General features: G+C 48.3%; 1 long non-coding RNA gene across 2 annotated transcripts in view; it reads left to right on the top strand.

Moving 5' to 3' along the window:
* LOC142476470 (uncharacterized) overlaps window positions 1–24,496 on the top strand; it is a 150,226-nt gene that overhangs the window by 27,385 nt on the left and 98,345 nt on the right. Inside the window, exon 2 of one of the 2 annotated variants that reach the window (XR_012791710.1) lies at window positions 19,688–19,776. The exons of the other annotated variant lie outside the window; for it this stretch is intronic. This is a non-coding gene — a long non-coding RNA (uncharacterized LOC142476470). The remainder of the gene's footprint in view (window positions 1–19,687; window positions 19,777–24,496) is intronic. 2 annotated transcript variants of the gene reach the window in all.

Raw genomic sequence — 24,496 nt, forward strand, 5'->3', positions numbered from 1 at the left:
AGAGAGAGACTGGGGGAGAGAGGGAGAGTGTGGGGGGGAGAGGGAGAGAGTGGGGGAGAGAGTGTGGGGGAGATAGGGAGAGAGTGGAGGAGAGAGTGGGGGAGAGAGGGAGAGAGTGGCGGAGAGGGAGAGAGAGGGAGAGATGGGGGAGAGAGGGGGAGAGGGAGAGTGTGGGGGGGGAGAGGGAGAGAGTGTGGGGGAGAGTGAGGGAGAGTGTAGGGGAGAGAGGGAGAGAGTGTGGGGTAGAGAGGGAGAGAGTGTGGGGGAGAGAGGGAGAGAGTGGGGGAGAGAGGGAGAGAGTGGGGGAGAGAGGGAGAGAATGTGGGGGAGAGAGGGAGAGAGTGGGGGAGAGAGGGGGAGGGAAGGAAGCAGGAGAGAGTGTGGGGGGGAGAGGGAAAGAGTGTGGGGAGAGAGGGAGAGAGTGTGGGGGAGAGAGGGAGAGAGTGTGAGGGAGAGAGTGTGGGGGAGAGAGGGAGAGAGTGTGGGGGAGAGAGGGAGAGAGTGTGGGGGAGGGAGGGAGAGAGTGTGGGGGAGAGGGAGAGAGGGGAGGAGAGAGGAGAGAGTGTGGGGGAGAGAGGGAGAGAGTGTGCGGGAGAGAGGGAGAGTGTGGGGGAGAGAGGGAGATAGTGTGGGGGAGAGAGGGAGAGAGTGTGGGGGAGAGAGGGAGAGAGTGTGGGGGAGAGAGGGAGAGAGTGGGACAGAGTGTGGGAGAGAGGGAGAGAGGGGGGAGAGAGGGAGAGAGTGGGGGAGAGAGGGAGAGAGTGGGGGAGAGAGAGGGAGAGAGTGGGGGAGAGAGGGAGAGAGTGTGGGGGGAGAGAGAGAGAGTGGGGGAGAGAGGGGGAGAGGGAGATTGTGGGGAGAGTGGGGGAGAGAGGGAGAGAGTGTGGGGGAGAGAGTGGGGGAGAGTGGGGGAGAGAGGGAGAGAGTGGGGGAGAGAGGGAGAGAGTGGGGGAGAGAGGGAGAGAGTGGGGGAGAGGGAGAGAGTGGGGGAGAGAGGGAGAGACGGAGAGAGTGGGGGAGAGAGGGAGAGACTGGGGGAGAGAGGGGGAGAGGGAGAGTGTGGGGGGGAGAGGGAGAGAGTGGGGGAGAGAGTGTGGGGGAGAGAGGGAGAGAGTGGAGGAGAGAGTGGGGGAGAGAGGGAGAGAGTGGCGGAGAGGGAGAGAGAGGGAGAGATGGGGGAGAGGGAGAGTGTGGGGGGGGGGAGAGGGAGAGAGTGTGGGGGAGAGTGGGGGAGAGAGGGAGAGTGTAGGGGAGAGAGGGAGAGAGTGTGGGGGAGAGAGGAGAGAGTGTGGGGGAGAGAGGGGGAGAGAGGGAGAAAGTGGGGGAGAGAGGGAGAGAGTGGGGGAGAGAGGGAGAGAGTGTGGGGGAGAGAGGGAGAGAGTGGGAGAGTGTGGGGGGGAGAGGGAAAGAGTGTGGGGGAGAGAGGGAGAGAGTGTGGGGGAGAGAGGGAGAGAGTGTGGGGGAGAGAGGGAGAGAGTGTGGGGGAGGGAGGGAGAGAGTGTGGGGGAGAGGGAGAGAGGGGAGGAGAGAGGGAGAGAGTGTGGGGGAGAGAGGGAGAGAGTGTGCGGGAGAGAGGGAGAGTGTGGGGGAGAGAGGGAGATAGTGTGGGGGAGAGAGGGAGAGAGTGTGGGGGAGAGAGGGAGAGAGTGTGGGGGAGAGAGGGAGAGAGTGGGACAGAGTGTGGGAGAGAGGGAGAGAGGGGGGAGAGAGGGAGAGAGTGGGGGAGAGAGGGAGAGAGTGGGGGAGAGAGAGGGAGAGAGTGGGGGAGAGAGGGAGAGAGTGTGGGGGAGAGAGAGAGAGTGGGGGAGAGAGGGGGAGAGGGAGATTGTGGGGGAGAGTGGGGGAGAGAGGGAGAGAGTGTGGGGGAGAGAGTGGGGGAGAGTGGGGGAGAGAGGGAGAGAGTGGGGGAGAGAGGGAGAGAGTGGGGGAGAGAGGGAGAGAGTGGGGGAGAGGGAGAGAGTGGGGGAGAGAGGGAGAGACGGAGAGAGTGGGGGAGAGAGGGAGAGACTGGGGGAGAGAGGGGGAGAGGGAGAGTGTGGGGGGGAGAGGGAGAGAGTGGGGGAGAGAGTGTGGGGGAGAGAGGGAGAGAGTGGAGGAGAGAGTGGGGGAGAGAGGGAGAGAGTGGCGGAGAGGGAGAGAGAGGGAGAGATGGGGGAGAGGGAGAGTGTGGGGGGGGGGAGAGGGAGAGAGTGTGGGGGAGAGTGGGGGAGAGAGGGAGAGTGCTAGGGGAGAGAGGGAGAGAGTGTGGGGGAGAGAGGGAGAGAGTGTGGGGGAGAGAGGGGGAGAGAGGGAGAAAGTGGGGGAGAGAGGGAGAGAGTGGGGGAGAGAGGGAGAGAGTGTGGGGGAGAGAGGGAGAGAGTGGGAGAGTGTGGGGGGGAGAGGGAAAGAGTGTGGGGGAGAGAGGGAGAGAGTGTGGGGAGAGAGGGAGAGAGTGTGGGGAGAGAGGGAGAGAGTGTGGGGGAGGGAGGGAGAGAGTGTGGGGGAGAGAGGGAGAGAGTGTGGGGGAGAGAGGGAGAGAGGGGAGGAGAGAGGAGAGAGTGTGGGGGAGAGAGGGAGAGAGTGTGCGGGAGAGAGGGAGAGTGTGGGGGAGAGAGGGAGAGAGTGTGGGGGAGAGAGGGAGAGAGTGTGGGGGAGAGAGGGAGAGAGTGGGACAGAGTGTGGGGGAGAGGGAGAGAGGGGGGAGAGAGGGAGAGAGTGGGGGAGAGTGGGGGAGAGAGGGAGAGAGTGGGGGAGAGAGGGAGAGAGAGGGAGAGAGTGGGGGAGAGAGGGAGACTGACTGACTGGGTAGGTGACTGACTTGGCTGACTGACTGGGTAGGTGACTGACTGACTGGTAGGTGACTGACTGACTGACTGGGTAGGTGACTGACTGACTGGGTAGGTGACTGACTTGACTGACTGGGTAGGTGACTGACTGACTGACTGGGTAGGTGACTGACTGACTGGGTAGGTGACTGACTGACTGGGTAGGTGACTGACTGACTGGGTAGGTGACTGATTGACTGGTTAGGTGACTGACTGACTGGGTAGATGACTGACTGACTGGGTAGGTGACTGACTGACTGACTGACAGACTGGGTAGGTGACTGACTGACTGGGTAGGTGACTGACTGACTGGGTAGGTGACTGACTGACAGACTGGGTAGGTGACTGACTGACTGACAGACTGGGTAGGTGACTGACTGATTGACAGACTGGGTAGGTGACTGACTGATTGACAGACTGGGTAGGTGACTGACTGACAGACTGGGTAGGTGACTGACTTGTTGGGTGGGTGGGTAGGTGACTGACTTGTTGGGTGGGTAGGTGACTGACTTGTTGGGTGGGTGGGTAGATGACTGACTTGTTGGGTGGGTGACTGACTGACTGGGTGGGTGGTTGGGTAGGTAGGTGACTGGGTGGGTGGGTGTGTGGTTGGGTAGGTAGGTGACTGACTGGGTGGGTAGGTAGGTGACTGACTGGGTGGGTGACTGACTACTTGTGGTCTCTCTCTCCCCCCTCCACACACACACACACACACACACACACTCTCTCCCCCCTACACACACACACACACACACTCTCTCTCCCCCCCCCCCCCCTTACTCACAGTGGATCGCTGTGGTCTCCGGTTTCTGTGACAGGCGAGGAACCGGCAGGCCGGGTGTCGCCCTCGGCGGCTGTCACGCGGGTCACCGGGTGGCAGTGAAGGATCCGGACACAGGGAAGAGAGGAGTGGGGGGGCTAGTGATGCGGCCGGGACATGAGGGCAGCGGCAGCCTCAGCTCAGTGGTGAAGGAGGAGACCATCTTCTCACGACGGGCTGATCCGAGCTGTCACGGAGGCCGGGAGCGACAGATGGCCCGATGAGAGGGCGACAGGTGGCCCGATGGGAGGGAGGGGGGGCGACAGATGGCCCGATGGAAGGAAGGGGGGGGGAGCGACAGATGGCCTGATGGAAGGGCGGGGGGGCGACAGATGGCCCTGCAGGGGCCTGAGGCAGACAGGCGTGGAAGGGCTGGCTGCCGGAAGGGGGAGGAGTGGAAGCGCTGAGGAGGGAAGCCACTGCTCAGAGAGCCGGAGGCGGGGTAATCTCCGCCAACAACATGAACCCGCCTCCGGCTTTTTTTTTTTTTCTCCAGCGCGAGCGCGGGAAAAGCAGCAGCGCGAGCGCGGGATATTTAAAAAACACATGTGTGCTGCTTGGGCCAATATTTACTCGCCCGGGGGTTAAATCCACCCGCCCCGGGCGAGTAAATGTATATAATTGTCGAACACTGTATATATATATATATATATATATATATATATATATATAATAAAACAGAGGGGCAACTGGTACTCCCATCAAAGTGAAATTGTTTGGTGCCTGTCCTATAGAAATAGAGAAAGCAGTCATCCCTAGCAAGGGAAGATAAAGGACAGCACTCAAGGATAAATGGCAACAAAAAAACCTGTATTCAGGTGGTACAGCACAAACAAGACCAACGTTTCGGTCCTTGTAGGACCTTCCTCGGGGTAGTGCTAGAGAACACGCTACTTAGTCCCATGATCAATTCCAAAGTGTCAGGAGTCATATTACAGCCGTCATAAGATCAGCTGTGTGGAAGGAAGCATCAAACAGTGTACATGCTCTTGCTGCTGGTGGCCACTTGGAGTGCCGTTTGGTCGCATCCTGTTTTGCCTTGGCAACGCGCTGCGTGAATCACGGCACCAAAGTGCTTTGGAGGATACTTCACAGCGCCATTTGGAGCGTATGCGCGGCCTGACCAGTCAGAGCAAAGAGCAAGAAGGCATCCCATGTTGCCAGGCGACGCAATATTCTCCTTGCAAAACACAGCTGTCAGCAAAACTAGGCAGTAAACCAGTAAACCCACCCACAGACAGCTGTTTCGACCTTAATGGGTCTCATCAGTGTGGAGTGCTGTGTGCTGGGTGATAATGGTGAAAGGTGGGGTTGCAGACCTGCCCAAGACATGCAAATGAGCATACTGTTATATTTCCATTTGATATATATATATATATATATAGCCAGGTTCCCCAGGTACTACCCTTATCTCTGCATGCTGGCAGAATAGTGAAGGTCGCAGCGAATGCAGGGAGCGCTTCGGTGCACCGGAGGCTCCGCAGTGATCCGAGCGGTCAGGGCGCCGCCATGTTGAATGTTCGCGCATGCGCGGTGGGCCCGTGGAGGTGGTGATGGAGGAGAGGTCGCGCATGTGCGGTAGGGGATTGCTAGAGCCCGCAAAATAGGATCCAATCCTATAGGGTGTAGCGGATGGGACTACGAGTCCCAGGAGCCTTTGCGAGACCAGGTGACACCAGGGAGTCTATACACTGGCGACACACTTTATTCGAGCTCGGCTAGTCCCACGAATACGGGTATACCCGGGTGTATTGAGGTTTGTGACTGTTTTCTGCCCGAGTGCATTGAGTTATTTTCCGGCAGGGATTGAAGCATTTTATTCCCGTTGGCTGCAATACTGCACAGTACATATATATATACTGCATTACAATTCATGAATTTATGCCATCTGGTAGACACGCGAAGCATTGCAGCCTATTAAATCCTAATCATTATCATTTAACAGATCAGCCGCCCATCAGCCAGGCATGAACCCAGGCTGGGAAGGCAAATGCAACGGGGCTTGTCAGAGGTGAGGAGCGGCGCATTCCAGGTATCTGCCAGGTACATACCGGGTATTTGCTCGAATAAAGTGTGTCGGTGCAGTAGGGCGAGCGGATTCGCAGGAGGAAGAGTTAGGAGGTTGCGCAGGGGAGCACGCCGGGGAGAGACGATCGGGAGGAGGAAGGAGAAGGAGCTCTGCGTGTATTGAGGCCAGTAGCCCCCTACACTAGGCCACATACCCCCGGCCCAGTTATTCCCTGATTCACAGTGAGTGGAGCTGGTGCAGGGACAGGCCCTAGGACAGGAAACAGCCCCTTTAGTGTCAGCCCAAAAAGGTATTATACTCAAAGACTGCCGCGCTACTATACAGAGGTTTGGGCTCAGACCTCCGCAAGCACAGCAGCAGCCGACCGGGTGGGATCGCCCCGAAAGGCCCCTCATCGTCGGATCCTTTGTGAAGTCCATTTGCAGGCCTGAGTGCTGGAGCACTCAGCAGTTAACATCCTTAAGTGCACCAACTATAAAACCAGAACATAGTGGCTGCGCAGTCACACACACATATACCTTACTTTGGGGGTGGGGTTGTGGTGTGGGGCGTTGGACACGGTGTGGGTACACGGTGAGGGGGCGCGTCCTGCGAGACGCGTTAGTTATTAGTGTGTCTCCTATACAGAGGGACACTTATTGTATGACATGCAAGGTTATGGTTACCCGTAGTAAAGTCACTGTTTCTTTTATATGCTGTGTGCGTGGGAATACATTATTGTCCTGCGAGGAACTACTCCCGCTTTGCTGGGAGCCATCGCAGGTGGAGGCGCTGCACTTGGTAAGAGATTATTTGTATTCACATGTGTTGCCCCAGGCTCTCCGTGGCGGAGACTTAGGCCCTGTGAGCCAACAGGTTAAACAGCATTGGTAGCGCACTGTAGTCATAGGAAACAGGTCTACATTTGGAGGCGCTGCTGAGATCAGACCTGGGGTGCCCCGATTCCAAATTCACACAGCAATCCGCTCAGAATGACTCTCCCCTCGCGTCAGAGCGTGAGCGAATGGGCGCGGCAAATGCAGACGCCCGCCGTGTGGTGGCCGTGAGCCAAGTCCCTATGGCCTTACCTTTAGAGACATTGCAAACGGCCGTAAGACAAATACCAGGATTCTCCAAAGCCGTCTGGTGGATGTCCTAATTGACAAAGACGCCAAGTGGAATACCCTACTAGTTGACTGTCGCAGAGACTTAGTTGTCCTGGAGCCAACTGCTCCCCAATATCTACAGCTCCCCAATTCCCCACCAGACGGAAGCCCCTTCATCTACCCGTTGAGAGACATACCCACCAATGTGCTCGAAGGAGATTGTCATACACCCGTATCTGTCCACTACCCTGAAAGTGATGCGGGTAGTTGCCGGTCGGAATTCAGTTGTCCTGGTTCCAGTGCGTCCGAAGAAGCGGGGCTGTGTAGGGATATGTTGCAGAAACTTACTGACAAGATAGGCCAATTGTCTGCCCCCCCAAGCCTACCACCCTTAGTCGAAGCACTAACCCTGGCATCACACTCTCAAAATTACAGGAAGCTAAAGGCCTTCTCCGGAACCCTACCCGTTCCGGTGGGAGAGGACAGGATAGAACTATGGAAGGAACACACTCGTGGTGTAATGGAGGAATGGTCCTTTACCGACGCTGTCAAACGCCAACGCATCATGGAATGTTTGAGACCCCCAGCTTCCACTCTAGTCAGTATCCACAGGGAGCAGCATCCTGCCTTAACCTCCCGGATGATAGTTTAATTTTTGACAGAGACTTATGGCGTGGCAGAAGACGATGGGGCCCTGTGGGCCAAGTACTTTGCCGTCAATCATAAGGAAGGGGAGGACTTGTCGGCCTTCGTCCATCGGGTGCAGATAGCGTTGGGACCTCTGCTTCACCACAAATACATTATGGCCTCTCAGATGGATGAGTATCTACGTGAACAATATCTGTGTGGGTCCAGCCCCAGTCATCCCATTGCCAACATGATTCGTGATAATCTCACTCGGGGAGCACCCCCTACCTTCACGAGATTACTGCAGCAAGTCAAGGAGCACGAGGCCCATCTATTGCTTCATTCTCCTCAGAAATCAAAAGGGGCCTCCACCCCCAGGAATAAGGGAGCTGGTGACAAGAAAGAGGATCTCCCGGACAAAACCGTGTCAGAGCGGCCGAAGTACTCTGGCAGAACCTCTCCCCCCTACAGCCGTCGTACGCCGCCCCGTGACCTGCCGTGTTAAAAGTGTGGGAAAAAGGGACACTTATCTTATGACTGCCGCATGGGAGAATACCGTGACTGGAGCCCCTCTCCCAAGAAGTTCCCGCCTAGGGCTACGGTTTCAGGAAGTATACACTGCCGACGGGGAGGCCTTGGACATCCCAGCACCACCAGAGCTCTGGACCACCAATGACCTCGTTCCCACCACGGCCGGTGATGACGACTCTTCCCTCCAGTGGAACAATCGAGTGGGACCAGTAGCCCTCATATGCGTTTTAGTGGATGGTATCTATTCCTCGGCCTTGCTGGACACGGGATCGCAAGTGACCATCATATATCAAGGGTTCTATGATCAGCATCTCCAGAAGAGGCCTCTGAAGTCGGCTGAACATATAAAAGTGAGGGGCCTGAGCAACGAAGACTATCCTATCGACGGCATAGTGACGGTGTCTTTGGAGATTCAACAGCTCAATACTGGGAAGTCCCATCCCATGAAAGTGGACGCCCTAGTGTGCCCGGAATCCAAGGACCAAACCAAATACCCGATCATCCTGGGGACCAATGCCTACATTGTGCAGGCCGTTATCTGGGCCTGTCTGCAAGAGACCAATGAATTGCCTATGTCCAGTCTGGAACTACAGCTCATTCAGGTGGGAAAGGACCCCTCGGCCCTGGTCCCAGAGAACTACGGACTGTTGTTCTGCGGTCGAGCCGGCCTAACGGAAATTCTGCCTGGAGCGATGCAGCGGGTGTCCATCTGGTGTTCATATGCCGAACGTGAAGACACCGAGCATCTCTTCTCCTTGGAGAGCACTCCTGAAGAAGACGCCCGAAAAGGATACCGAATAATACCTGAGTTTTGGGACTGGACCGCCGCCATTCCTCGTCGCATTTATGTGTTGGTGCAGAATCTATCCCCCTTCACCATGGCTATAGATGCTGGGCAAAAATTGGGTCGAATCTACCCGGTCAGTCTAGTTGACGAACCTGTCCAGGTCAAAGCCAGCCGAGCCGGATGCTCCCAAGAAGGGCTAGATTTCGACTTCGGGTCGTCCGGGCTGCCCGATGAGTGGAGAGAGAGGTTAAGAAGACAATTGGAGGACCGGAGGGAAGTCTTCTCTACTGGTGAGATGGATGTGGGGTGCAGTCGCAGTGCACAGCACACTATTCGGATGAATGACACGACCCCCTTTCATGAGCGCTCCCGGCGCATCACTCCTAGGGACGTCGATGATGACGGGCCGTGATTCACGAGATGGAGGAGGCCGGGATCGTCACGGAGTCAAGGAGCCCCATACGCGTCCCCCATTGTGGTGGTGCGGAAGAAGAATGGGACTGTGAGACTGTGTGTGGATTACAGGACCTTGAATAATCGCACGATTCCTGATCATTACAACCTGCCTCGCATAGAAAAGATCCTGAATGCCCTCAATGGGAGCAAATGGTTCAGTGTGTTGAATCTCAGAGGACCAAGAGAAGACTGCCTTCATCTGTCCGTTGGGATTCTATCAATTCACCCGAATGCCATAGGGCATTTGTGGAGCGCCTGCCACCTTCCAAAGACTAATGGAGATAACTTTGGGAGATCTGAATCCCAGAGAGTGTTTGGTGTATCTGGACAATATCATTGTTTTCGGCAGAATTCTGGAGGAACATGAGTCTAGACTCCTGAAGGTACTCGACCGTCTCACCCAAGAGGAGCTCAAGTTGTCCTTGTATAAATGTCAATACTGTAGGACTTCAGTGACCTACGTGGGACACATAGTGTCCGCCGAAGGAATAGCCACTGACCCCGCCAAAATAGAAGCCGTAGTAAGCTGGCCGTGGCCCGATAATGTGGTGGAATTGCGCTCTTTCTTGGGGTTCTGCGGGTACTATCGGAGATTCGTGGAGGGATATTCCCGTCGGGCCAAACCCCTCAACAGCCTCCTCAAAATATACCCTGAGGGCAATCCTTCGGAGACAAGTGGACTACTGAGTGTGAACAGGCCTTCCTGGACCTGAAACAGAGTTTGACAGCGGCCCCGGTGTTAGCCTATGCTGACCCTGAGCAACCCTATATCCTACATGTAGACGCTAGTCTCAGCGGACTAGGGGCAGTACTACATCAGAAGCACCCAGAGGGTTTGCGGCCGGTAACCTACATTAGTTGCAGTCTGACTCCCAGTGAGCAAAACTATCCAGTGCTTAAGCTAGAATTCCTCGCTTTAAAGTGGGCTATTGTGGACAAGCTTCATGACTACCTTTATGGAATTACATTCGAGGTGCGGACGGACAATAACCCCCTCACGTACATTATGACCTCAGCTAAGCTGGGCGCAGCTGGGCAAAGGTGGTTGGCTGCCCTCTTCAACTACAACTTCACCCTGAAATACAAACCTGGCCCTCTGAATGTGGGAGCTGATGCCCTATCCAGAAGACCAGGGCTGGTCACCACTCCTGACGACGGCCAATGGGAAGATATCCCCGGCCCCGGGATGCGTGCCATGTGCCATGTGCTACTTGATCAAGTAGCATTCGCCGAATTAAGGGTGGCGGACTCTCTAGGGTGTGCGTCCAAAGCCATCCCGGCTGCGTACTGTGACCCCAGCGGCATGCACATCACTCCTGACAAAATCATATCCTGGAGAGATATGGTGCGCTACCAGGTTCATGACCCGATAGCTGACGCCATCCGCCACGCTATCCAGAGAAATCGTACCGATCTACTAAAGCACGCCCCTGGTGATGTGGGGGGTATTCTGATGAGAGAAGCAGATAAATTCGAGATACGGGACAATCTACTATACCGAGTTGTGGATTATCATAATCATCCAAGTAGGCGGCAGCTGGTCCTACCTAAAATACTACAACATTTGGTGCTAAGCTCATTGCATGACGAGCATGGCCATCTTGGCATTGACAAAACCTTTGGACTCATGAGGGATAGATTCTTTTGGCCAAAAATGAGAGAGGCAGTGGAGCATCATTGTCGACGGTGTAGCCGATGCATCCAACGCAAAACACTTCCCACCAGAGCCGCCCCAATGGGGCATTTGAAAAGCACGGGTCCCATGGACTTACTGTGTATGGACTTCCTGTGTATTGAACCGGATAGCCGGGGAATCTGCAATGTGCTGGTCATCACAGATCATTACACTCGGTATGCTCAAGCCTTCCCGACAAAAGACCAAAAAGCGATCACGTTAGCCAAGGTCATTTGGGAAAAAAACTTCATACATTATGGCCTTCCCAACAGACTACATTCAGATCAGGGCAGAGACTTTGAGAGCAAACTAATCCGGGAATTACTAAAGATCTTGAATATCACCAAATCACCAACCACCCCGAAGGAGATGTCTTGCCCGAACGGTTCAATCGGACCTTGCTAGATATGCTGGGAACCTTAACTGGGATGCAAAAGACTGAGTGGAGCCAACATGTCGAAACGTTAGTACACGCCTACAACTGTACCAGACACAAATCTACCGGATTCTCGCCCTACTTTCTGATGTTCGGGAGAGAAGCCCGACTACCGGTAGATATACTGTTGAGGGTCTCCACAGACGGGGTTCATAACGCCACCCAATTCAAGTATGTACAGAGACTACAAGAGAATCTGCAACAGGCCTATCAGCAAGCTGAAAGAACTACGGAAAAGCTGAACGCTGGTAATAAGAAGCGCTATGACCACAAGGTCAAACATCGGGATTTTCGACCTGGGTGATGCGGTACTTCTCCGCAACTTGGGAGAACCGGAAAAACACAAGTTGGCTGACTGATGGTGAGAAGGAGTCTATGAAGTAGAGTCTCAGATGCCTGGCCTCCCGGTCTATCGTATTAAGGACTCTGAAGACCAGGTAAAGGTATGGCACAGAAACCATTTGCTTCCTATCTCGCAAGTGGGGGAGAATGAGCCCGAAATATCAGCTACTCCATTGGATGGAGAAACGACCCCGTGTGAGGTTGGCCCAGAGACTAACAATAATACGACCTATGCAGATCCCCAGGAGGGACCCTCTCAAAGGGGCTCTCAAATGCGACGAGCATCTCCCGGAGGAGCTACGGGTAAAGGGCTCGGTAAACAAACGCCTAATACGGTGGCTCCCGAGAATTCCATTTTGGACCCGCAGAGTCCATGTTTTGTGCCCTCCCATGATCATGCAAAGACTATAACCCCCACCAGGGAAGAGGCTGCGCCTCAGGACTATAATAGTCATTCTCCCGAGGGAGTGGCAGAAGAACAGCTCCGACGGAGCCAGAGAGTTGGGCAGCCTCCAATGAGGATGACCTATGATCAGTTCGGGGCACCCCATTTTGAGGCTCAGCAGTGGGCTCGCAATCGAGTAAAGTCAGTTATCGTTATGTTCAGTGAAATGTATAACCTGATATAGAATGTGAAATGTATCGTTGTACGTATTCATGCCTTTTATTATATAACCGTTGTGCCAGTTGTTGTTCTAGTATTCCAAGCGGGGACGTTGGAGTCCACAGGGGGGAGGATGTAGCCAGGTTCCCCAGGTCCTACCCTTATCTTTGCATGCTGGGAGAATAGGGAAGGTCGCAGCAAATGCAGGGAGCGCTCCGGTGCACCGGAGGCTCCGCAGTGATCCGAGCGATCAGGGCGCCGCCATGTTGAATGTTCGCGCATGCGCGGTGGGCCCGTGGAGGTGGTGATGGAGGAGAGGTCACGCATGTGCGGTAGGTGATTGCTAGAGCTCGCAAAATAGGATCCAATCCTATGGGATGTAGCGGATGGGACTACGAGTCCCAGGAGCCTTTGCGAGACCAGGTGATGCCAGGGAGCCTATAGGGCGAGCGGATTCACGGGAGGAAGAGGTAAGAGGTTGCGCAGGGGAGCACGCCGGGGAGAGACGATCGGGAGGAGGAAGCTCTACGTGTAGGGAGGCCAGTAGCCCCCTACACTAGGCCACATACCCCCGGCCCAGTTAGGCCCTGAGTCACAGTGAGTGGAGCTGGTGCAGGGACAAGCCCTAGGACAGGAAACAGCCCCTTTAGTGTCAGCCCAAAAAGGTATTATACTCAGAGACTGCCGCGGTACTATACAGAGGTTTGGGCTCAGACCTCCGCAAGCACAGCAGCAGCCGACCGCGTGGGATCGCCCCGGAAGGTACCCCGGGAGTGTCTACATCGTCGGATCCTTTGCGAAGTCCATTTGCAGGCCCGAGTGCTGGAGCACTCGGCAGGTAACATCCTTAAGTGCACCAACTATAAAACCAGAACATAGTGGCTGCGCAGTCACACACACATATACCTTACTTTGGGGGTGGGGTTGTGTGGTGGGGGGAGTTGGACACGGTGTGGGTACACGGTGAGGGGTCGCGTCCTGCGAGACGCGTTAGTTATTAGTGTGTCTCCTATACAGAGGGACACTTATTGTATGACATGCAAGGTTATGGTTACCCGTAGTAAAGTCACTGTTTCTTTTAAATGCTGTGTGCGTGGTAATACATTATTGTCCTGCGAGGAACTACTCCCGCTTTGCTGGGAGCCATCGCAGGTGGAGGCACTGCACTTGGTAAGAGATTATCTGTATTCACATGTGTTGCCCCAGGCTCTCCGTGGTTTGGCCCTGCGAGCCAACAGGTTAAACAGCATTCGTAGCGCACTGTAGTCATAGGAAACAGGGCTATATATATGAGTTAGTATTATTTTAGGACCTGAGTTAACCACTTATATTTGTGTTGAGCAACATACTTTTTTGTGTGTTTTATATATATATATATATATATATATATATATATATATATATATATATATATATATATATATATATATATATATATATATATATATATATATATATATATATATAGTTATACGTTACCGTTCCAAGGATTGGTAAACAAGAGACAGCACTCAGTGTTGAAAATCAAAGTGTATTAGTGAAAGCAAAAATACATCCAGAAACCCAACGTTTCGGTCCTACAGAATGGGACCTTCCTCAGGGGGATACAAAGGTATGCCACCACAATGGATTTGAAATGAAACAACCGTGATGCAATAGAAGTGCAGACTTTCAGCTTTAATTCAAGGGATTGAACAAAAATATCGTATGAAACGTTTAGGAATTGCAACAATTTTCATACACAGTCCCCTTATTTCAGGGGCTCAAATGTAATTGGACAAATTAACCCAATCATAAATAAAATGTTCATTTTTAATACTTCGAGAATCCTTTGCAGACAATGACTGCTTGAAGTCTGGAACGCATGGACATCACCAAACGCTGGGTTTCCTCCTTTGTGATGCTTTGCCAGGCCTTTAATGCAGCTGTCTTCAGTTGTTGTTTGTTCATGGGTCTTTCTGCCTTATGTTTTGTCTTCAGCAAGTGAAATGCATGCTCGATCGGGTTGAGATCAGGTGATTGACTCGGCCATTGCAGAATATTCCACTTCTTTGCCTTAAAAAACTCCTGGGTTGCTTTCGCAGTATGTTTTGGGTCATTGTCCATCTGTAAAGTGAAGCGCCGTCCAATCAACTTCACTGAATTTGGCTTAATCTGAGTAGACAATATATCCCTATACACTTCAAAATTCATCCGGCTGCTTCTGTCTTCTGTCACATCATCAATAAACACTAGTGACCCAGTGCTATTGTAAGCCATGCTTGCCCATGCCATCACACTGCCTCCACCGTGTTTTACAGATGATGTGTTTATGCTTCGGGTCATGAGCCGTTTCAAGCATTCGCCATAATTTTTTCTTCCCATCATTCTGGTACATCCAGAACTGGGCTGGCTTTTTTAGATATTGTTTGGCAAAGTCTAATCTGGCCTTTCTATTTTTGAGGCTTATGAATGGTTTGCACCTTGTGGTGAACCCTCTGTATTTGCTCTCGTAAAGTCTTCTCTTTATGGTAGACTTGGATAATGATGTGCCTACCTCCTGGAGATTGTTCTTCACTTGGCTGGATGTTGTGAAGGGGTTTTTCTTTACCATGGAAAGGATCCTATGATCATCCTCAATCTTCCGTGGACATCCAGGCCTTTTTGTGTTGCAGAGCTCACCAGTGCGTTCTTTTTTTCTCAGAATGTACCAAACTGTTGATTTGGCCACTCCTAATGTTCCTGCTATCTCTCTGATGGATTTTTTTTTTGCAGCTTAAGGATGCCCTGTTTCACTTGCATTGAGAGCTCCTTTGACCGCAAGTTGTGGGTTCACAGCAATAGCTTCCAAATGTGAATGCCCCACCTGGAATCAACTTCAGACCTTTTACCTGCTTAATTGATGATGAAATAACGAAGGAATAGCCCACACCTGTCCTGAAACAGCTTTTGAGTCAATTGTCCAATTACTTTTGGCCCCTTGAAAAAGAGGGGGCTACATATTAAATAGATGTAATTCCTAAACTCTTCCTCCACTTTGGATGGGAATACCCTCAAATTAAGCTGATAGACTGCACTTTAAGCCCATATTCATTATTTAATTTTAACTTGAATTTATTTTGGTACACAGCCGAAATATAACAACAGACCAGAGAAAAAGAACCTAGTAAGGGCACTCTAAACACATAGGTGGTATGGTGAAGACATTAAAACATACACTTTATTCAAATAATTTTAAAATAATGGGTGATAAAATAAGAATTAAACGTTTAGATCCTTCATATGAACACTGAATGTGGTGTTCTGGATCAATGAATGCTGACTGCAAATATCCTCTATTAATGTATGTTGCAGTTTTGACCAGTGAGTATGGTGAGTCACTGTCCAGATGAACCAAAGCACCCTAAAGGCCCTGCTGTAGCAGTATGTGCCAGTATAAACAAACCCTAATACGCAGAATATACAGCACTCTAGCATACATAAGGAACCCTAGCCAGGTCTGCCAAAAAACAACGAGGTAGTGTGACTGGCTGAATGAATGGGATCCTGGCTAATAATATAGCTAATACAGAGCTAGGAATACTGTAGATAGATGATAGAATATAGGGTTTGTATATAATCAGCTCAATATCACTGGCTATAAATATAACCCTATGAGAAGTGATTCTGAGTCTAGGGAGCAAAGCAATAAGTCCCTAACCACAATGTGGGTATAACGTACTAGGCTCACATACATAGTAACAACGGTAGGGCTGACTCAGATCAGGTAGGTATAAAGTCTGTTCAGCGTCTTTCAGGTAGGTGGTGTTATAATAACCAATCTATAAGGTAGTAAACAGTACTGACCCAACACCAACTCTGTTGTCAGAGTTGATCTCTAAAGGATCAGTACTCAGTGAGAGGTAGGAGATAAATACATGGTAATGCTGAAATAAAATAAACAGCTTACTGCTACTGTGTGACAGCAGGGAGAAGGGTATCTTGGTTCGTGTGGGCTCCCTATAGAGCATCCGATCGCAGGGAAGCACCTAATTTGAAAAATAGCGCCCTGCAGTTGTTGACGAACACTGCCGTCAGCTGACTCATGTGTGTGAAGGAGTCCTGCGCGTGCACCCATCTGCCGACGTGCGTGTTTCGCGTAGCCGCTTCCTCAAGGCAGTACAAGGGGGGGAGGGACACACAAAAAGGTGTGCAGCTAAATAGCCCTGAGTTCATACAAATTTCTATCACGAGCACTAAGTCCCGCCCCCTGGAAGTGACATCACGGCTCATTGGCTGAACAGTCAGTGAGTCTGCCAGGAGAGGGAGCTACCCACAGTGTTTACACAGAAGTGCCTAAGGGATAGTGCTCAAAACCCTGTTAAAGCATACAGTGATGCTGGTTAGGCACAAATAGGCATTAAGGACTGGATAAGTCCTGAGTGAGGGGTGTGGAAAAGTGCTGTTAGTGTAAAGTATGGTAGTGCTTGTGTGTTCATAACTGTGTATCTTAATAAAATTATAATAATAATTCAGACATGGATCCTAGAACTTAACCCAAGCCCAAGACAGGAGGTCAGATGAGAGTCTGGAGGACAAGTTAACAGGATGGATAGTATAGGGGTAGTGAGGACCATTATAGTTTGTTCAAATGAATGGAGAGTACATGAACCCTTCATTAAGGCCCCTGGGAGACATGGTACCCAAGGTGTAGATCCATCTCGCCTCTTTTTTAAGGAGGTCCAGGTCCCAGTGCCCCTTCCGAATACCAGGTGAATACTTATCAATGCCTATGAAGCTAATTGAATCAGTATTGCCATTTTGGCAGAAATTAACATGTCTGGTAATCGGAGTATCACTTTTATTTCTGATGGTTCCGAGGTGCTCCAGAACCCTCTGTTTGAATTGTCTCCTCGTTTTGCCGACGTATTTTTTGCCACATAGGCAGGTGCCCATATAGATTACTCCCATGCTGACACAATTAATGAACTTGCGTATAGTGTAAGTTCTGGTGTCATCATGGTTGCTGAATGTCTTACTGACTTTGATGTTCTTAAAGGCTTTACACTTTTGACAGGTAAAAGTGCCCACTGGTTTTACTGTGAGCCAGTTGCTAGATTGTGGTTCAACATAATGGCTGTGTACCAAGGAATCGCGTAGGTTTCTAGCTCTACGGCTCACCATTGACGGGTAAGTATACAGTGCTCCTTGTAAATCCGGGTCTGCAATTAGTATATGCCAATGGTTTTGGAAGATGTTACGTGCCTGATGCCACTGATTGTTGTATCCACCAATAAAGCGTATCAATTTCTGTTCCGTGTGTGTTGTTTTATCTTTAATGAGGTCTGCTCTAGGGGTAAATTTGGCTCGTTTAAAAGCTCTTTTGACCACCTTCCTACTGTACCCACGGTCAAGGAATCTCTTAGTCATTAAAGTGGCTTGATGTTCAAATTCTGCATTGGTACTGCATTTACGTTTCAGCCTCAAAAACTGACCAACTGGTATACCATGTATCAGAGCCCTTGGGTGATGGCTTGTCGCCTGGAGTAGGCTATTGGTAGCCGTGGGTTTCCGATAGATTGTGGTACTTAGGTCACCTGTGGAACCTCTGGATATTTTGATATCCAAAAAACAGATACTCAAGGGGTCTGCTTCCATGGTCAGTTTGAGATTGAGTATGTTTGTGTTCAGAATATTGATGAAAGTTTTAAGTTTATCCAGAAGGCCACACCATAGCAGGAACACATCGTCAATAAATCTAGTTCAGAGCTCAATATGGTTACTGTATTCCTCCAAATCTTCTGAGAAGACTACCTCCGACTCCCACCAGCCCAGATACAGGTTAGCATATGAGGGCGCACATTTTGTCCCAATTGCCGTACCCTGTATCTGGTGGTAATATTTGTTGTCAAATATGAAGTAGTTGTTACAAAGGACAAACTCAAGAAGATTTAAAGTGAATTTATTGTGGGTGGCATGCCACTGTCCCCTTGTTGATAGGAAGTGTGACACTGCCGCTAGACCTGACTTGTGTTGTATGCTGGTGTACAGGCCCTCCACATCAAGGCTCACCAGGAGATTATCTTCCGAGATACATATTCCCTTGATTTTATTTAGAATGTCCTTGGTGTCCTTGATGTATGAGGGTAAAGTGGCCACAAAGGGCTGCAAAATCTGATCCACATATGAACTGGCTCGTTCAGTGAGGCTACCAATGCCAGACACAATTGGTCTGCCTGGGGGGGGGGGAGATCTATTCTTGTGGATTTTGGGGAGGCTATAAAAGGTTGCCACTCTTGGTGTTTTATTATAGAGGTATTCAAATTCCTGTTTGGAAATAACTTTCGACACAAGACCTTCATTAAGAATGCCCAGTAAGATTTGATTATATTTTAATGTGGGGTCACTGCCTAGGACCTCATAACACTTGCGATCGGACAAAAGCCTCAAATTTTCAGCCGAAATAACAAAACTTGTATCAGTGTCCAATTATTTCCGGACCAAACTGTGTATATATATATATATATATATATATATATATATATTTATATATATATATATATATATATATATATATATATATATATATATATATATATATATATATATATATATATATAAGCATACATACATACATATACTAAAACTACTTAGTTGTTAACACCCCAGCAGTCTTGGCATCCTCTAGATGTTTTTTCAAAATAGACAAAACGGTACAGTAGGATCTATGTCCAAACTTTTATAGACAACGTATCGCCTAAAAGGCGATATGCCTGTTTAATGTCATCCTATCTGCTTTGTAATACTATACCACCTCCTTCATCTGGCAGATGATCAAATCCCCATTTTTATTTAGCTCTTTTAGAGCCTGTCTCTCAAACCGAGTCAAATTGTCATTAATAAATATCTGTTGTGACATAGATGTGTGAAAGGTTGTGTCCCAGCCTTTATTTAAAGAAGCAGCATCAGACCCTGGGAAGAATGAAAGAGGCTTTTGCTGTTCTGTGAACCTTCTTTTTATTAGGAATTCCACATTCAGGTGTACAACAACCAGTTCTCCCAACGTGGTGTCTCCAGCCACAGAGTAGCCAGCAATATCTGCATTAGAAAGTTTGCATCCTTTCACTGAAGTTCCACATCCTCATATCACATAGCAGCCACAAGGCGTGCAGAAAAAGACAACCTCATATCACATAGCAGCAACAAGGAGTGCAGAACCACACAGGGAAAGAAACTTCCTCCCTTTTATTACTGGTTAATTAGGACAAAACCAAATTAGGTAAACCACACAGGGGAGTTGTCTCCCAAAACTTTCACAATTAGCAAACATAATACCCTTCACACAACATACAATTTTCTATAGCAAGCCCAAAATAAACAACAGTACCTTTTACAAACATCCCATGCATGTCTTTACTCTGCAAAATAAATGACATTCAGTATCACTTACTTTAATTCCCCCCTCCTCCATACCATGTATAATCCACCCTGGATGGTATGCAGGAAGGAAACACCCTTTTCTTTTTTTAACAGAGACTGCCCATGGCTGTGTAACATCAAACTGTGTTTAACTCCAACCAGACCTGTATTGTACTGACTGACCTCAGGACACCACATTAAAGGTTAGTAAAGTATCAGATAAAGGAAAAACAAAAAAGATCGCTGGGCCCAGCAAAAAAAAAGACAGAAACAGAAAGAAAGAGAGAAAAGTGGTGCACTTGATGCCAGAAAGCAAACATGCATTTAACTTCTACAAAAGTGCAGGCAGCCCTGTCACAGATGTTGAAATTCCCACTCTACGAGTTTGCCAAAAAGTTCTAAATATGGCCCTTGTGACTCATATGGATAAAATATAGATTTAGGTCTCAGGTGAGTGTGTTTAATATATTTCACCTGGTCATTCTCCTGAAATAGGTCAATTAAATTATACAAAGTATGGTCACCTTCTCCCATAACATTTTGGTCTAGATGACCTTCTGTATTTGACCTAGATTATTCACTATATTTTCGCCAAATATTTGAAGTCAGTCATTCGTAGATCCTAAATTTTTCTGATTCCCATCTATAGTGTCAGGTATAATTGATATATCTAAATCAATATGTGATCTATTTATCTGCCCATATTTGGGTCCTCTACAGTGGGTTCAAATGAATCTGGTTTCGATGTGTATTTTGAAAAATGCCTATCTAGAGTAATTTTTATAGGTATTTCTTTAAATCTATGTTGTAGAGATTAAATTCACTCGGTTTCTTTGTTGGTGCAAAAGATAAGCCTTTTTTTGAGAAGAGTCAACTAAGCCAGAGTTAATGAATATTATGATAAATTATAAATTTCATTTTCTCTTAATGTCATTTCTGAGATCTCTATTTCTTGTCTTTGTCCCTTACCTCTCCTCCCTCTATGATATCTCGATTTCTCCCTCGGAGCCATGGCAAAGGATCCGACAATTCTATCGGGGGTGGTCTTTTCTTGGGTATCACTCCCATCAACTGGTGATGATGGCCCACCCCTAAAAAAGAAGGTGATACAGGGGCCATGCAAGTGATTGATTCAGGTTCTTTATCATGTTCATCACTTAAAACATTAAAATAATTGGATACCGGTATTCTAAAGGTACTTGAATCTCCTGTACCCTTTTTCTCATTAAATCTTTCAGATTCTCTACCTCGCCAATTGTCCTGATTCCTTCTTCTCCCATACCATTCCTTAAACTTTGAAGGTTTTTATTATTTTTATAAGTATTATTCTTCATATTCTTCATATTCTTCATATTATTATTATTATTATTATTATTATTATTATTATTATTATTATTATCAAAATGTACCTTCTTCCCATACCCTTGGGATCTATTTCCACCTGATGGTGAATAATGAAATCCCCTTGCTTGATATCCATTTCTCTGAGGGTATTCACTTTGCTCTTTTTGTTTATCTTTTTCAACTGGAAGGGTACTGGGGTTTTTGGTTTCAATCGCCTCCTCGTTTACTGAGGTTTGTCCTCACGCCCAATTGTATTGTTTGTTATTCTCACAGTCCAATTTGTCTCGAATGTATTTCTCATTTTTTTTTTAAGTTCATTTGATGAACTTCATATTCATCCAATTTAGTTTTTAATTAATTCCCAAACAATATAATTTTATCTTTCTCCAATTAAGCCATCACTAACTGAAGTGTCTCACTAATTTGTCCCTCCAAGTTGGTCAAAGTTGCACTTCTCTCATCAACTAAAAGTTGCATAATTCTGAAAGAGCACTCATCCATAATGGTGTGTCAATCATTGAGAAATGCTTCATTGTCCAAACCATAGGTTGGTCATTTCAATATAGAAAAAGGAAGATCTAATCCGCTCACCTGATACAAATGTTATGAGATTTTAGCTATGGTGCAAGGGAGGAGATAACATGATACAGACAGATTACGTCCAGAAGGACGTAAATTGGTGGCGGCAGTGAGAGTCTCTGGTAGATTATTCCAGTTGTGGGATGCACGGTAAGAGGAGGAGCGGACGGATCCTTGAACCTTGAGACCATGAACAGTCTTTTGTAGTCAGATCTCAGATGATAAGTGCTGCATGTGGTAGGGGTGAGGAGCTTGTTCAGATAGGCCGATAGCTTGATCAGAAAGTATTTGAAGGCAAGACAGGAAAGATGAACTTTGCACCTAGACACAAATAATGACCAATCTAGTTCTTTGAGTATTTCGCAGTGATGTGTGTTGCAATTGCATTGGAGAACAAAATGGCATATTGAATTGTGGAGGGTATCAAGTTTGAGAAACAACAGTAAACGGTGAACCCAGGTAGCAGCCCTCAAAGTATAATATGTTGGTAGACTTTAATATTCAGGGTAATCAATTGTCCCATTATAGGAGTTAAATTATTACTACCTTCCAAATGACACACTAGAGTGAGTATTATTCTCAAAGATGCAAAAAATAATAACATTTTATTTTTAATAATCAACAGCAACGACGATAAAAATATATACATAACACAATAATATTAAAATTCCCAAATAGGGTGGCTCATGGTAGGTATTATCTGAAAAGATTGGGTATATATAAATATATATCTATCTTAACCCTTAATGATTCCAATCAGATTAATGAAAATCACACAGAGTACTGGTAGTTGGATGAATGTGTTGATCTTAGTATCGCTTATGATAGTGAGGTCTATTAGATTAGACCCAAAATGCATTTGTTTTATGCTACAACAAAGTAGGGACATATCTCTTGTTTCCTCCATGGACAATACCACTTTTAATCAGTGACAGTCAGGTATCAAGTTCTTAAATCATTAGAACTACAGATGTTGAAACCAACACAGTAGAATGTGGTAACTACTAAAAATATCAGGTGCATGTATGAATTGTAACACTGAGGGGCCTATGCAGTAAGCAGCGATAAGCCACTTCTCGCCACCTTATCACCAAAAAAGCCTACTACTATTCAGTAAGCTCCGATAAGTCAGTGATAAAAGAGCTTTTGTCAAAAAAAATTTGCTGAAAAAAATAATCGCCAAACACGCGGCGATAAGCCACTTATCGACAGTTTTTCAAACTCGCTCAATTCTAGTAGCCCCGATCAGCTTATTGAGGCTGATCGCCACTCTAGAATTGAGAATTTCTCTCCAAATCGCAGCATAAATAGTTAATACCGCTAAGGTAATGAAGGGGTTAACCCTCCCGCTACCCACCCGATAGGCCTAAACACCCATCCTTGGGTCTACTATCCCCTTCACCCACCCCTGCTACCCACAAAAAACAAAAATACACATAACAGCCCTACAACCCACCTCCTAGGCCACCAACCATTACAATATGTAATAAACACCAATACACAACCCACCCACCCCCTGTGCCCCCACATAAAACCATAATTTTTTTTTTTTATACACAGAATTAATACCAGAGGCTGGCGAGGATCCCCGGGTTTTCCCCACATGTGTCTGGGGTTCCTCGGATGGTCCCGTGGGTCCCCACTCTCATATGGTACATTTGTGAGGGAAAAAAAATAAAGATGGCCTCCATTTCAATAAATACACCTCCCCCCCCAAACACATACAGTACCGTTAAGTGTGCAAAATAACTATTATCCAGATATGGATAATAGATCATTTGGCCATTATTAAACACAACATTAGCCAGGCAGCATAAATAAAGTATAAAACCGTTCTACTTTCCCCTGCCATTATGAAGGGCGTCCTCGTCGGCATACTGCAGGGCCATGTCCTCTGTTGCCAGAAAGTATACATAAAAAATACAATCTAATGGCCACTAACCCATTAATCACCTTAGCTGTTAATAACCGCTATAGTAATTAAGGGGTTAAACCAACCTCCCCCGCTACACATCCAGGAGGCTTAACCACCCACCCCAGACCCACTATACCCACCCTGTACCCATTGATTGGCATAATAGTACATCATACCCATATAATATGGGCATGATATGCTACCATAGCAGTCAATGGTCACTCTAATAAAAAAGCATTAATGTCAAAAATACACAATAATAAAACAGATACAACAAGCACCTAAACACCCATAAACAAAAATCTTGCATTTTTTGACCGCACTTTAAAAAATAATTGTGTTTTTTTTCTTTTTTTTAGTCATAGCTATTGCTAGGGGTAGTGCTGGTTACCTGGTTGGCACAGGAGAACTGAGGTACCTGCGATGATGTGGGGGAAGACAGGCAGACTTTTAGGGATTCCTCTGGTTCTTCATCTTGGTGACAGCACCTCCAGACATAGCGGTGAACGCCTTCAGCCTTGCTGAAGTCTCCTATGACAGTCCTTACTCACAATACTCCCTCCACACAGACTGCCGCGGAGCCAGAAGTATAAATGAGGGTGATCTTTATTGCAGACACTGCGATGTTGTTTAAGCTAATGCTTTAGTTGATAAGGTAGATCCCTGGCTTCTGGATGGTACTGGCCTGCTGGTAATTGTTAGGCCTCTCTGGATTGGATTAGTGCCTCAGCCCATGAGGAAGCCGCACCGATGACGTTGCGACTTCTTATTGGCCTGCAGGATACGAAAACTTTCAACAGCGGACATATTGTGAACCCTGGCAGCTAAGGAGAACTGCTACTGGCACCTAATTAGGAGGTGGTAAGTATCTCTGGAAGCAGGGGGACCCAGAACTGAAATTAATGTGGTTCAGCCAGGAGTGACTAACCGCTAAACTAATGAAGGGGCCAAACTGAAGTAGAGTTTGTTGGTGGTAGATGGGGTGGGTGAAGGGTGTACTGTATTTGCCCCAAGGTGGGTGGTTAGGCCTCCTGGAAGGGTTTCGGGATGGGTAAACCCCTTAAAAACGGATTTGTATTGGTTTA

Source organism: Ascaphus truei, chromosome 2, assembly GCF_040206685.1.
Source record: "Ascaphus truei isolate aAscTru1 chromosome 2, aAscTru1.hap1, whole genome shotgun sequence".
NCBI classification, from domain to species: Eukaryota; Metazoa; Chordata; class Amphibia; order Anura; family Ascaphidae; genus Ascaphus; species Ascaphus truei.